We start from the raw sequence: 13,194 nt of genomic DNA on the forward strand, positions 1-13,194 counted from the left end.
TTAGACAAATAACGTTAAGAGGAAGTATTAAAGAGGAGAAAACGATACAGTCAATTTTAACGACCATTAGCAAAAGAGGGATGGAGTTTCCAGAAAATCTGTTTTTTTTTAATACATTCGGCTCTAATACTTAAATTTATCGACCATCGTATCATTTTGGCATGTTAATGGGTAATGATAAAAAAACACAATATCCTTTACATTTTTACATAATATTTAAAAATGTGGTGCTAGACGGTTTCTAGTGTTATGGTAATATGTGAACGTAGCACCCTGCTACAAACCAAATCCCAACTTTCTAGCTTTATCGGGGTCGGATAAGCATTTCTGCGTGTTACATACTTCCCGATGAATTTAGTATACCCTTTTACTCTACGAGTAACGGGTATAAAAATACCATTTCGCACGATACGGAAGTTATTTATAGCATTTTTCTGGATAAATTGTAGCTGTTAAACTTATTTTAAATTTCTAGGAAGCTAAAACAAACTTTTGGGATAAACGCACAAACGGACCAGGTAAAAAATTGTCAAACAATAAAAACAATTTCATTATATGAAGGTTGGGGTATTGAAATAAAAATCTGTATATACATATATATACATATTATGGGTTTAGGTATCGGCTTACCAAAGTCTCATGTTTGAAATAAATATTTTAATTCCTTCGGCTTGCCGAAGTGAGCTTCTTCTCTTGTTTAACCTTATATTTGAATCTCTCTTCAGAATACAAAAACAAATGCACAAGACATAGGTTTGACCAAGGACTCCGATTTCAAAAATGTTTACATTGATGGCACTGAGACGCGTGTTGTTTTAAATTTCTGTAAAAAATTTAACTGTACAGTTCAAATTGATACTTGTAAGTATATAAATTATCTAAGCCAGAAATATTCTTAAAATTGTTTGCGTTAGGTTGAGTCCTTAACGAAAACAAATTTAAAAAAAATAAAAACCTTAAACAACCCATTTTTTTAAAATAATTGTTAAAATGTCCTTTAAAGACAAAAAGTCTTCTTAATTATATATGTTTTATCATCAGTATGTTTTTTTATCAGTAACATATTTTAATGGTCATAGGAAAATTTATAATTTTAAAACATTATTAGCCATATAAAATAGCTTTTCTGTCAATATTTAGAAATGGATGACTGAACAGGGTAGCCATAGTACCAAAATTAAAAATATACTACAAGGTGAGTTCCAAAGTAAACAGGACTTTTTTAATCTAGCGCCTTCTAGTGGCGCCATCTATATGTCAACTGGAGCGTTAGAATCTGCTATCGCTTATCGACTTCTAGTAAAAAAATTTCATGACATTTCATCTATTGGAAGTGAGGTTATTGCGTTTTAAGTGTCAGTATGTTTTTGTCTTCGGTGCGAAAATGAACTTCGAACAAAGAACGAATATTAAATGCGCAGTCTCATCGATCAACGCTTGTGTCCGACTATTTGACCAAAAATCACATTTTAACCATCAACAACTCCCCGTTTTCACCTGATATGGCACCGTGCGACTTCTATCTTTTCGGAAAAATTAATTTTCCGATGAAAAGAAAGCGTTATGCAGACGTAGAGGCCATTCAAAAGGCTTGCCCCGGCATACTGGCGGACATACTGGGCAACGAGCTAAAGCACTCGTTTGACATGCTTTTGGACCGCTGTATTAAAGCAGAAGGAGACTATTTTAAATAAAATGCATTTATTTTGCCGAAAAAACTATTTGTTCTGTCTTTTTTTTAAGTCCTGTTTACTTTGAAACTCACCTTGTAGATTAGTCGCAGTTATTTTAAAGGTGTGAGCTAAGCATTAAAAGCCAAATCGGAGCTGAGATAGCTTGCCGAATTCTGGGATTCTAACCCAAATAACAGACTTCATGCTCTTATCTATTAAGTGAGCAACAAAACATTAACAGGTCCACTCTAACGCCCATAAATGAAATTAAACACTAAATCAGTGGTGAAAAGCGCTTGCGCGACCAGCTGATTGTAGTGTGCGAAAGGGGCTTCGGACAGGGTGCAGGCCAAGCACATAAGTACGTGCCGTAGCACGTAGGAACACCTTGGGCGGTATTTCCTCGCGGGAAATTTATAAATAAAACACTTTAAACCTTATCACTAAGATTTATTCCTCTTATATATAATAATTGAGCAAAGTCCGATCGAAGAGAAACAGGTCACTGCGGGAAAAGGCCCAAATTTTAGTGCAGTACCGGTGAATTCCCCGGCGGGGATATGGTGGGTAGGGGACCGGGGGCACAACCCCTTGGAGGAAGCCTAGGAGTTGGACTGGTGGTGGGCGGTGGTACGCCGGCAAGAAAAGGACTGGCGGCGCCGGCTAATGCGGACGGTTTCCACACGCCACTGTCCAGTTTACCCGACTGGGCCAACATGGGAGCTGACCCATTAAAAAAGACCAATGTAATGGCGAGATCGCCAGAAAAAAGGGCGGAGAGCAGCGGCAAGCAGCCACGAAATGACGCGATAGTTATCGCAACATCTACTGGAGTGTCCTACGCGGTTAACCTTAAAAAGGTAAAGGCTTATCCTCCCAAACAAAGGTCTCTGACCCAGAAACCGCAGAGCTTCAGAGCAAAATGAAAGCGGCCCTGGGCAGCAATGTTGACGTCATGTCCCCTGAGACAACGCTGATCGAGGTGAAGGACATCGCCGAGACCACGGACAAAACGGATGTCATATGTGCGGTTAAGTCACAGTTTGATGTGGAACTGCCAGAATCTGCGGTGGTAGGACTTCGGGCGGCGTACGGGGACACCCAAACCGCCACACTAAGAGTTATGCCCGACATAGGGAGGCGTCTCATGGAAAAGCGAAAACTCGGTTGGGATGGACCTGGTGCGGAATCCGGTCAAAGATAACACCCAAAAGGTGTTTCAAGTGTATGGAATTCAACCATATAGCAGGGAACTGCTACAACTGCGGCGCAAAGGAGCACCAAGCCAGAGGCTGCAAAGCAAAGGCCTGCTGTATGCTCTGCAAGCGCCAAAAGGAGAAGGACTGTTACCACCCATCAATGAGTGGAAAATGTCCGTACTTCAGGAGGGCTTTGCAAGGGCTTAGGGGCTAATGAAGATTCTTCAGATCAATCTAAACCACTGCGAGGTTGCCCAAACGTTGCTGGAGCAAAATGTCATCGAGCAAAACGTGGACATGGAACTCATAGGCGAGCAATATATATAGAAATAAAAACTCCGGTGAATGGCTAGCAAATAGTAGCAAAAAACGGCAATATGGAGCTGCGGAAACCCAAGGCGCCAGATTAGCAGGAAAAAAAGCGGAAATTGCTTCGTCAAGGCCCATGTGAATGGTATAGCTTTCTATAGCTGCTACCTGCCGCCAAGCCTTAGCCTCGAAGCTTCGCCGCACTAGAGGTAGTACTGCTGAACTCTGGAACACAACCGACTTTCTATTGAGCCGGAACAAGTTCCATCAATGACCTTACATTTGTGAGCGCTGGACTGGCTTCTGGCTCCAGCTGGGAGGTTAGTGACGCCTATATGGGAAGTGATCATGCGGCAATAATTTGCACGATTAAGTCCACAAATGGCCCACCACGCGTTCCAAAGACCGTGGTAGGGTACAAAGTAGAAGCGCTAGACGTGGAGATGGTGCAGATGTTGTTCGAGGACCTCTCTACAAACGGATCAGCAGACGAAAGAGCAAACCGCATCGCAGATTACACTAAGGTAGCCTGTGATGCATCTATGCAGAGGAAGGGGAAACTCCCATCAAGGAAAATGTGAAACCAATCCATTGCGGAAGTTAGGAAAAAATGCCATACAGCAAGACGCGCATACCAACGAGCAAGAGAAAGACTCGAATTTAGGGCACTTCAGATATATTACAGGGAAAAAAGACGAGCCCTGGATAAACTAATAAAAGAAAGCAAATATATGCGAAGAAATAGACTCCAACCCTTGGGGCTTCGCCTATAAACTTGTCACAAAACGGCTTCGGGCATTTAGTAGAACGTCGCCGACATGCCCAGTCTCCCAAAAAGGGTAGTAGAAACACTATTCCCTGAGCAAGAGGGTATGGCGCGTATAGCACAGATCGTAGACACGAGAAGCATTAAGCTCACAAGTCCTGAGGAAGTCCTTGAGGTTTTTAAGACAATAAAGGGCGATAGGATAAGGCACCGGGACCTTATGGAATCCCGAATAAAGTATTAAAAATAGCCATAAAAGCAAACACAAAACAGTATTTGACATGTATAATGCGTGCCTAACAAAAGGCGTGTTTCCTAGTCGCTGGAAAACTCAGCGGTTGGTACTCATACCAAAGGGGGACAAACCAGCGGAGGAGCCTTTCTCGTATAGGCCACTCTGTATGCTGGATACGGTGGGTAAAATTCTTGAAAGAATAAACCACTCCCGGATAGAAGGTGCCCTTTTCGGAACCATCAGCCTCTCTGAGATGCAGTATGGTTTTCGAAAGGGACTATCTACAATCGATGCCATTGGCAAACTGTTCGAAGTCGCAGACAAAGCCATTGAGGGAAAAAGGTGGTTGTTCGGCACTAAGCAGTTTGCATAGCGGCAACATTGGTTGTTAAAAACGCACTCAACTCCGCTAGCTGGCACCACACACTAAATGCATTAAGCAAACTTAATGTCCCAGTGAACATAAGGCGAGTAATATCGAGCTTGTCGAAGGCCGCCTGCTCCTGTACGAAACAGAATCAGGGCAATCGACTCACAGGGTCACCGGGGGAGTCCCCCAAGGATCAGTCTTGGGCCCTTTGTTGTGGAATGTCATGTACGATGAGATCCTGCGGATGACATAGCCATAGTAGTTACGGCCAAGAAACTCCCAGACGCGGAAAGAATCTGCAATGAAGCTGGGAAACGAGCAAGCGCTTGGAGCGACTCTAAGGGTCTCGCCTTGGCAGCTCATAAGATCGAAGCAGACATGATAAGTAGCAGGCAGAAAGTTGAAACGGCCACTATTAAAATTGGAGAAGCCACCATAAAATCTCGCCCAAGCTTAAAATACTTGGGGGTCATGTTCGACCACCGGCTTTCTTTCAAAGTGCATCTAGCGTACGCTATTGGCAAGGCAGAACCAAGGCCGCAATTTCGCGAATTATGGCGAACACTCGTGGACCGAGGCAACCAGGACGTAGATTACTGGTTAGATTTATAACATCGACGATGATGTACGCTGCTCCCATATGATCCCGAGCCACACAAAATGGGAGTTACTTGAGGGGCGTGATTCCATACAGAGACTGTGTGCCCTGAGGGTTTGCTGTGCGTTCCGCACGGTATCCCATGACGCGGCACTAGTTATTTCAGGAGTAATACCGATGGACCTGCTAGCAGTGGAGTCAGCGGGTATCCGCGGAGGTAGCACAGGGATCGAAACTGTCGAATCCCTACGAAAAAGGTGCAGACAACTTACCATTGCAAAGTGGCAGGAGAGGTCGGCAAATAGCAGCAAAGGACGATGGACGCATAAGCTTATCCCAGAACTGGCTGGGAAGGAAGCATGGACATGTGGACTTTTACTTAACGCAACTGCTGAGAGGACATGGATGCTTTAAATACTACCTGAATAGGTTTAAGCATGAACGTTATCCGCACTCCCCACTCTGCGAGTCGAATAATGAAGAGGCAGAGCACGTATTTTTTGTCTGTCCGAGATTTGAAAATGAACGTCAAGATTTGAGCATAAGGGTTGGGAGGACGCCAGCCGTTTGTAACCTGTTAGAAATTATGCTTGAATCAGAAGTTAATTGGTCCGCTGCATGTAACATGGCCACAATAGTTCTTAAAAAACTGCGCATCGCAGAAAGGCTGCGAAATTCCAATATGATAGAATCCTAGAGAGCCCTTAGGGCATTCACCCCCCGGCGACCACTAACAAAAAAAAAAGCGACCACAAACTTAAAAAATAAAACAAAAATATTAACGGTGATACCTTAGTAAATATCAAAGAAAGATAATTAGGATTTTAGATTTACATTCTTTACGCTCACCCTGACGCCGACAAATCACCCAAAAGCGGATTTAAAATTTATTGATTTTGCCAATATCCATCAATTTACAAAAAATAAAGTTTGCATGCCCACTCTAACGCCCACAAATGGATGTCAAAACAACGGAATCTTTAACACTGCTACCTTGGAAACTATAAAAAACAGAAACTTTGGATTTCGGAATTACATTACTTAGCTTCGAACGCAGTTATCACTAAGATTTATTCCTCTTATATATAATAATTGAGCAAAGTCCGATCGAAGAGAAACAGGTCACTGCGGGAAAAGGCCCAAATTTTAGTGCAGTACCGGTGAATTCCCCGGCGGGGATATGGTGGGTAGGGGACCGGGGGCACAACCCCTTGGAGGAAGCCTAGGAGTTGGACTGGTGGTGGGCGGTGGTACGCCGGCAAGAAAAGGACTGGCGGCGCCGGCTAATGCGGACGGTTTCCACACGCCACTGTCCAGTTTACCCGACTGGGCCAACATGGGAGCTGACCCATTAAAAAAGACCAATGTAATGGCGAGATCGCCAGAAAAAAGGACGGAGAGCAGCAGCAAGCAGCCACGAAATGACGCGATAGTTATCGCAACATCTACTGGAGTGTCCTACGCTGATAACCTTAAAAAGGTAAAGGCTTATCCTCGCAAACAAAGGTCTCTGACCCAGAAACCGCAGAGCTTCAGAGCAAAATGAAAGCGGCCCTGGGCAGCAATGTTGACGTCATGTCCCCTGAGACAACGCTGATCGAGGTGAAGGACATCGCCGAGACCACGGACAAAACGGATGTCATATGTGCGGTTAAGTCACAGTTTGATGTGGAACTGCCAGAATCTGCGGTGGTAGGACTTCGGGCGGCGTACGGGGACACCCAAACCGCCACACTAAGAGTTATGCCCGACATAGGGAGGCGTCTCATGGAAAAGCGTAAACTCGGTTGGGATGGACCTGGTGCGGAATCCGGTCAAAGATAACACCCAAAAGGTGTTTCAAGTGTATGGAATTCAACCATATAGCAGGGAACTGCTACAACTGCGGCGCAAAGGAGCACCAAGCCAGAGGCTGCAAAGCAAAGGCCTGCTGTATGCTCTGCAAGCGCCAAAAGGAGAAGGACTGTTACCACCCATCAATGAGTGGAAAATGTCCGTACTTCAGGAGGGCTTTGCAAGGGCTTAGGGGCTAATGAAGATTCTTCAGATCAATCTAAACCACTGCGAGGTTGCCCAAACGTTGCTGGAGCAAAATGTCATCGAGCAAAACGTAGACATGGAACTCATAGGCGAGCAATATATATAGAAATAAAAACTCCGGTGAATGGCTAGCAAATAGTAGCAAAAAACGGCAATATGGAGCTGCGGAAACCCAAGGCGCCAGATTAGCAGGAAAAAAAGCGGAAATTGCCCATGTGAATGGTATAGCTTTCTATAGCTGCTACCTGCCGCCAAGCCTTAGCCTCCCCCAGGCAATAAATGTTCTCGAAGAGATTGCAGAAGACGCACGGGAAAATCGCCCTGCCGTAATTGCCGGGGACTTCAACGCCTGGGCCACGGAGTGGGGCTCCCCCAGAACAAATCCGAGGGGAAGTGCGCTGCTAGAGAGCTTCGCCGCACTAGAGGTAGTACTGCTGAACTCTGGAACACAACCGACTTTCTATTGAGCCGGAACAAGTTCCATCAATGACCTTACATTTGTGAGCGCTGGACTGGCTTCTGGCTCCAGCTGGGAGGTTAGTGACGCCTATATGGGAAGTGATCATGCGGCAATAATTTGCACGATTAAGTCCACAAATGGCCCACCACGCGTTCCAAAGACCGTGGTAGGGTACAAAGTAGAAGCGCTAGACGTGGAGATGGTGCAGATGTTGTTCGAGGACATCTCTACAAACGGATCAGCAGACGAAAGAGCAAACCGCATCGCAGATTACACTAAGGTAGCCTGTGATGCATCTATGCAGAGGAAGGGGAAACTCCCATCAAGGAAAATGTGAAACCAATCCATTGCGGAAGCCAGGAAAAAATGCCATACAGCAAGACGCGCATACCAACGAGCAAGAGAAAGACTCGAATTTAGGGCACTTCAGATATATTACAGGGAAAAAAGACGAGCCCTGGAAAAACTAATAAAAGAAAGCAAATATATGCGAAGAAATAGACTCCAACCCTTGGGGCTTCGCATATAAACTTGTCACAAAACGGCTTCGGGCATTTAGTAGAACGTCGCCGACATGCCCAGTATCCCAAAAAGGGTAGTAGAAACACTATTCCCTGAGCAAGAGGGTATGGCGCGTATAGCACAGATCGTAGACACGAGAAGCATTAAGCTCACAAGTCCTGAGGAAGTCCTTGAGGTTTTTAAGACAATAAAGGACGATAGGATAAGGCACCGGAACCTTATGGAATCCCGAATAAAGTATTAAAAATAGCCATAAAAGCAAACACAAAACAGTATTTGACATGTATAATGCGTGCCTAACAAAAGGCGTGTTTCCTAGTCGCTGGAAAACTCAGCGGTTGGTACTCATACCAAAGGGGGACAAACCAGCGGAGGAGCCTTTCTCGTATAGGCCACTCTGTATGCTGGATACGGTGGGTAAAATTCTTGAAAGAATAAACCACTCCCGGATAGAAGGTGCCCTTTTCGGAACCATCAGCCTCTCTGAGATGCAGTATGGTTTTCGAAAGGGACTATCTACAATCGGTGCCATTGGCAAACTGTTCGAAGTCGCAGACAAAGCCATTGAGGGAAAAAGGTGGTTGTTCGGCACTAAGCAGTTTGCATAGCGGCAACATTGGTTGTTAAAAACGCATTCAACTCCGCTAGCTGGCACCACACACTAAATGCATTAAGCAAACTTAATGTCCCAGTGAACATAAGGCGAGTAATATCGAGCTACTTCGAAGGCCGCCTGCTCCTGTACGAAACAGAATCAGGGCAATCGACTCACAGGGTCACCGGGGGAGTCCCCCAAGGATCAGTCTTGGGCCCTTTGTTGTGGAATGTCATGTACGATGAGATCCTGCGGATGACATAGCCATAGTAGTTACGGCCAAGAAACTCCCAGACGCGGAAAGAATCTGCAATGAAGCTGGGAAACGAGCAAGCGCTTGGAGCGACTCTAAGGGTCTCGCCTTGGCAGCTCATAAGATCGAAGCAGACCTGATAAGTAGCAGGCAGAAAGTTGAAACGGCCACTATTAAAATTGGAGAAGCCACCATAAAATCTCGCCCAAGCTTAAAATACTTGGGGGTCATGTTCGACCACCGGCTTTCTTTCAAAGTGCATCTAGCGTACGCTATTGGCAAGGCAGGCAGAACCAAGGCCGCAATTTCGCGAATTATGGCGAACACTCGTGGACCGAGGCAACCAGGACGTAGATTACTGGTTAGAGTTATAACATCGACGATGATGTACGCTGCTCCCATATGATCCCGAGCCACACAAAATGGGAGTTACTTGCAGGAGCGTGATTCCATACAGAGACTGTGTGCCCTGAGGGTTTGCTGTGCGTTCCGCACGGTATCCCATGACGCGGCACTAGTTATTTCAGGAGTAATACCGATGGACCTGCTAGCAGTGGAGTCAGCGGATATCCGCGGAGGTAGCACAGGGATCGAAACTGTCGAATCCCTACGAAAAAGGTGCAGACAACTTACCATTGCAAAGTGGCAGGAGAGGTCGGCAAATAGCAGCAAAGGACGATGGACGCATAAGCTTATCCCAGAACTGGCTGGGAAGGAAGCATGGACATGTGGACTTTTACTTAACGCAACTGCTGAGAGGACATGGATGCTTTAAATACTACCTGAATAGGTTTAAGCATGAACGTTATCCGCACTCCCCACTCTGCGAGTCGAATAATGAAGAGGCAGAGCACGTATTTTTTGTCTGTCCGAGATTTGAAAATGAACGTCAAGATTTGAGCATAAGGGTTGGGAGGACGCCAGCCGTTTGTAACCTGTTAGAAATTATGCTTGAATCAGAAGTTAATTGGTCCGCTGCATGTAACATGGCCACAATAGTTCTTAAAAAACTGCGCATCGCAGAAAGGCTGCGAAATTCCAATATGATAGAATCCTAGAGAGCCCTTAGGGCATTCACCCCCCGGCGACCACTAACAAAAAAAAAAAAAGCGACCACAAACTTAAAAAATAAAACAAAAATATTAACGGTGATACCTTAGTAAATATCAAAGAAAGATAATTAGGATTTTAGATTTACATTCTTTACGCTCACCCTGACGCCGACAAATCACCCAAAAGCGGATTTAAAATTTATTGATTTTGCCAATATCCATCAATTTACAAAAAATAAAGTTTGCATGCCCACTCTAACGCCCACAAACGGTTGTCAAAACAACGGAATCTTTAACACTGCTACCTTGGAAACTATAAAAAACAGAAACTTTGGATTTCGGAATTACATTACTTAGCTTCGAACGCAGTTAAATATTTTTACTCGAATTCGTCACGCCCACTTTAACGTCAAAGTACTTACAACTATAGCGTTAACAGTTTTTTACTACAAAAAAAACTATCTAAAATATTTATCCATTTTGTGCTAAAACAAGAAAGGAAGCTAACTTCAGTAAGCCGAAGTTTGTATACCCTTGCAGTTTTAAGAAATAATCAACGTTAGTAAATAATTTTTTCATATTATTTTCCCAATAATTTCCCGATTGTTCCTATGAACGCTATATGATATAGTCATACGATTTTGATAAACTTTAATTCGAAATTCAGTACTAATTTAAAAATGTTATTTTCAAGCTGAGAAGGTTAAATGTCAAAAAGCACCAAAGCTATATTTTGTTTTATATTGTTTTTCTACCAATTTTTCGATCGTTCCTATGACAGCTGTATGATAAAGTCTTCCGATTTTCATAAAATTTAATCTGGAATTCAGAAAAAATTTAAAAATTGTATTTCCACGCTTAGAAAGTTATATGTTAAAAAACACCGAAGATAAAATTTTTTCATACTATTTTACCATTAATTAATCGTTACTATGGCAGCTATATGATATAGTCGTCCGATTTTAATAAAATGTTATTCGAAATTCAGAATTAATAAAAAAAATGTTTTTCCAAGCTTAGAAGGTTATATGTTAAAAAAACACCGAAGATATAATTTTTTCATATTATTTAAGCACTAATTTGCCGATCGTTCGTATCTCAGCTATATGAATAAATTAAAAATGTATCCAAGCTTAGAAAGGTATATGTTTAAAAACAGCAAAGATATCATTTTTTTAAACATTTTTTTTCAATTTTTTTCCCCGATAGTTCTATGGGAGCTATAAGATATAGTTGTACGATCTGGATGGTTCCGACTCATATACTACCTGCAATAGAAAGAAGACTTTTGGGAAAGTTTCAGCCCGATAGTTAGCCATGCCAGCAAAAAAGGCGATGCATAAGGCGACGGCAAGCGAAGCTAGCCAAGGGGGAAATAGGGGCAAACATGCTGGGACCGAGAACACCAGTAAGGCCCAAAAACCTCCACAGGAGTGGAAAAAAGTAGAACCGAAGGAGAGGAAGCCCAAGGTACGTCCGCCACGAAATGACGCGATAGTTATCGCAACATCTACTGGAGTGTCCTACGCGGATATCCTTAAAAAGGTAAAGGCAGATCGGCAGCTGGAAGACCTAGGTCAAGCTGTACAGGCCGTCAGGCGAACGGCAAAGGGGGAACTGCTAATCCTCCTAAACAAAGGTCTCTGACCCAAAAACCGCAGAGCTTCAGAGCAAAATGAAAGCGGCCCTGGGCAGCAATGTTGACGTCATGTCCCCTGAGACAACGCTAATCGAGGTGAAGGACATCGCCGAGACCACGGGCAAAACGGATGTCATATGTGCGGTTAAGTCACAGTTTGATGTGGAACTGCCAGAATCTGCGGTGGTAGGACTTCGGGCGGCGTACGGGGAGGCGCCTCATGGAAAAGCGAAAACTCGGTTGGGATGGACCTGGTGCAGATGGACCTGGTACCATATAGCAGGGAACTGCAGATCCCAGGAGGAATGCTCTAAATGCTGCTACAACTGCCAGAGGCTGCAAAGCAAAGGCCTGCTGTATGCTCTGCACGCGCCAAAAGGAGAAGGACTGTTACCACCCAACAATGAGTGGAAAATGTCCGTACTTCAGGAGGGCTTTGCAAGGGCTTAGGGGCTAATGAAGATTCTTCAGATCAATCTAAACCACTGTGAGGTTGCCCAAACGTTGCTGGAGCAAAATGTCATCGAGCAAAACGTAGGCATGGAACTCATAAGCGAGCAATATATATAGATATAAAAACTCCGGTGAATGGCTAGCAAATAGTAGCAAAAAACGGAAATATGGAGCTGCGCCAGATTAGCAGGAAAAAAGCGGAAATTGCTTCGACAAGGCCCATGTGAATGGTATAGCTTTCTATAGCTGCTACCTGCCGCCAAGCCTTAGCCTCCCCCAGGCAATAAATGTTCTCGAAGAGATTGCAGAAGACGCACGGGAAAATCGCCCTGCCGTAATTGCCGGGGACTTCAACGCCTGGGTCACGGAGTGGGGCTCCCCCAGAACAAATGCGAGGGGAAGGGCGCTGCTAGAGAGCTTCGCCGCACTAGAGGTAGTACTGCTGAACTCTGGAACACAACCGACTTTCTATTGAGCTGGAACAAGTTCCATCAATGACCTTGCGGCAATAATTTGCAAAACTCAGCGGTTGATACTCATACCAAAGGGGGACAAACCAGCGGAGGAGCCTTTCTCGTATAGGCCACTCTGTATGCTGGATACGGTGGGTAAAATTCTTGAAAGAATAAACCACTCCCGGCTAGAAGGTTCCCTTTTCGGAACCAACAGCCTCTCTGAGATGCAGTATGGTTTTCGAAAGGGACTATCTACAATCGATGCCATTGGCAAACTGTTCGAAGTCGCAGACAAAGCCATTGAGGGAAAAAGGTGGTTGTTCGGCACTAAGCAGTATCGCATAGCGGCAACATTGGTTGTTAAAAACGCATTCAACTCCGCTAGCTGGCACCACACACTAAATGCATTAAGCAAATTTAATGTCCCAGTGTTCATAAGGCGAGTAATATCGAGCTACTTCGAAGGCCGAAGTGCTCCTGTACTAAACAGAATCCGGGCAATCGACTCACAGGGTCACCGGGGGAGTCCCCCAAGGATCAGTCCTATGCCCTTTGTAGTGGAATGTCATGTACGA

At 44.4% G+C, this 13,194-nt stretch overlaps 1 pseudogene; it reads left to right on the forward strand.

Annotated features, from left to right (window-relative positions):
- The first annotated feature begins 249 nt into the window (after nucleotides 1-249).
- The window catches only part of LOC127011810 (uncharacterized), a 129,102-nt pseudogene continuing 116,157 nt past the window's right edge, over nucleotides 250-13,194 (forward strand).

The sequence above is a fragment of the Drosophila biarmipes genome, unplaced genomic scaffold, assembly GCF_025231255.1.
Source record: "Drosophila biarmipes strain raj3 unplaced genomic scaffold, RU_DBia_V1.1 ptg000009l, whole genome shotgun sequence".
In the NCBI taxonomy this organism is placed as follows: Eukaryota; Metazoa; Arthropoda; class Insecta; order Diptera; family Drosophilidae; genus Drosophila; species Drosophila biarmipes.